Source organism: Rhinopithecus bieti, unplaced genomic scaffold (genome assembly GCF_001698545.2).
Source record: "Rhinopithecus bieti isolate Rb0 unplaced genomic scaffold, ASM169854v2 scaffold_10604, whole genome shotgun sequence".
Classification (NCBI taxonomy): Eukaryota; Metazoa; Chordata; class Mammalia; order Primates; family Cercopithecidae; genus Rhinopithecus; species Rhinopithecus bieti.
Window position 1 is genome coordinate 258071 of NW_016806873.1, and position 2755 is coordinate 260825.

The 2755-nt window shown below is 33.6% G+C and overlaps 1 protein-coding gene across 1 annotated transcript in view; it reads right to left on the reverse strand.

Moving 5' to 3' along the window:
- Positions 1-802: 802 nt before the first annotated feature.
- Positions 803-2755, reverse strand: part of DCUN1D4 (defective in cullin neddylation 1 domain containing 4) — an 84983-nt gene continuing 83030 nt past the window's right edge. The window contains exon 11 of the transcript XR_001886756.1: positions 803-2074. The gene's annotated coding sequence lies outside the window, so the exon portion shown is untranslated. The remainder of the gene's footprint in view (positions 2075-2755) is intronic.

Sequence of the window (2755 nt, forward strand, 5' to 3'; positions counted from 1 at the left end):
CTTTCTGGCCATCCACTACGTGGCCAGAGGTCCTCCCTGAGAAATCTTACATTCTAGTATAGTGTAAGACAATTTTAGAAAGGGGTAGCCAGGGCTAACACACACTTATAGACCAATTGGGTGGCAGCCTAGAGGGCAGTAAAAGTGGTCATTCCTGCCTGGCTTGTGGCCCACAGTATGTGCATAATTCTTCTTAGCTCAATGTGTAAAAATACACAAAACACGGTGGGTTTTTAAAAAATCACGATTTGGCTGGGGAGTGACTGCACTATCTTTAATCAAAACATTTAAAATACTGTTTCTAGATTAGAAGAGACTAAAGAGGTGTAACAACTAAATACAATGCTTATCCCTGGATTAAAAAGGTAACAGCTATCAAGACCATGACTGGTACAAATGGGGATATTTAAATCTGCACAGTTTATTATAGTATTGTACCACCATTAAACTTCTTGAGTGTGATCATTGTATCATTGTATCATGCATCATAGGAGAATGCCCTTATTCCAAAATATCAGGTGTGAAGTGTCATAATGTAATTTACTCTCAGAATCTATTTACAGAAAGTGAGAAGTACACACACATGTATAGCACAAGAGTAAGGCAGGAAATACGGTAAAATGTTAACAACTGAAAAATCTAAGTGACAGGTACACAGATGTTCATTATATTATTGTAGCTTTGGAAATTTTCAATAGAAAATTGGAAAAAACAAACAAAAAAAGATGAAAAATGCTTTAAAGACTACCTTAAATGGTTTTTGAAGAGAAAGCCAGAAGAGAAGAAAAAATTTACACATCTGTTCTGAAACCAAACACAAATACTTTTTATTTATGGGATATAATTTTACATCAATTTCATTGAAACCTAAAACCAGTTTGCTTTACTCAAGTTAGGTGGCATAAGCTGGGAGTCACAGGACTTGCACACTTTTATGAATGTAATGCAAATACTGACGACATGAAGCATTCACAGTTATAGGTTACCTGCTGTCATTGAACAGTAACACCCAATAGAAATCATTTTATGAAAAAAGCAACCCACGTTTTGGTCTCATTTACAGACACCCAACATATTAGTTAGTCAATGGAATGTATACATTTATTATACAACATATGAAGGAATAAAGGATAAGGCTTACAGAGGTATTTTAGCAGTTGTAATAATAAAAACTAAGGGTACAAACTAACTTTTAAAGCTTTCTGTATAAACTTCAAAAGCACTGTTAAAATGGAGAGTGAGAGACAAAATAAATCTATTGTGAAACCAGAATCTAGGTTTGTCTAGTCAGATTTATAAAAACGTAATTCAGAGTTCATGCTTCAAAAAAGGTGCATGTAACATTACAGTGGATGTTTGGGGCAAATCAAGTAATAAAATTTCTGACCTACTTCAGTAGCAAACACCTAAAGGTTGTATTCCATGACAACAGAGTATTGAAATGTGGAGTTCAAAACACAATAGAAAAAGAGAAAGGGTTGTAGACTTAGGTACTAAAGAAAACCCAGATGAAGGCACCCTAATTTATTCAACAGTAGCCAGTAAATAAGTGCTTGATGATTGTTCAATTTTGTGCAACTTAAGAGAGGTTTTTAAGAAAATGTATTGTATTACTCTGACCCCTTTTTCTCCCCTTAGAAATAACTATATAAAATCAAGAAAACCAAGGGTAAGCACTCTGCCACTCAGCAGTCACAGAGGTTTACTTTTCAAGGCAATTTAAAGATTATTTGGAGTTTTCTTAATATGCAAGATTATCCCTTTGGAATACTTACTTTCTTATCATACATAATGCAATAGTTTTTACACAGTTTTTTCCCTACCATCAACATGTTGATTGTGGATTAACTGTAACGTCTCCCTCTTGTAACAATCCTATCTGTGCTTATTAGCATTTTTTAAAAAATCTATATTCTAACAATGTTTAAAATAACTCCATCTATGATTTACATTTGCTTTAAATAAAGCTAGAGTTGATCAAATTTAAAGAACTGTGTAATTTTTTCACTTTATGGAATGATTTTGAAAATGAATCAATTCTTCACAGATCCAAATCTGCCTAGGCCAGCCACCACTGCAAAACAAATGCATCCATCACATCAGTTTTAATAGCTGTTGCTTGCCATCAACATGTTCTATTCTTTTCAGATATTGGTTTATGCAAACTGGTATTAATTTTTAAGGTTGAAAGTGAATCTGCAAACAAGGAGTGGTAACGTATGCTTAATCACTACAGGGTTTTTTAAACTTCTGGTTTATTTCACAGCAAATAAAACCTTTCGTTTGGTAGAAAAAGAAAGTCATTGCATTCTACTATATCATGATTTTGTATACACACACACACACTGTATATACATACAAAATTTCTTTCTTTGGTGGTTTAGTTAGGGAAAAAATATGAAAATGTGAACACTGTTTGCAAAGAAATGGTAAAAGAGTGGTCAAGAGTAGCATTGTCTGTGTGCTTTATTCACTTAATGCCATTTAAAGGATCACATGTCACCCAAAAGAATTTTTAGCCAGACTTCCAAATAACCCAAACCTTTTCCAATCATCACATGCTTAAATCACGGATCTTGCTGACCATGACAGCAATTACTTCTTCAAATGCACCACTCACTCAAATCATTAGACTTTTGTGTTTTCACAGAACTTTAGGGACTGAATTAGTCATTCAATAGCACCAGATAGTTGGGGTGAAAATGTCATCTCTATATTTCCTCAAGAATGGCAAAAAAAAAAAAAAAAAAAAAAA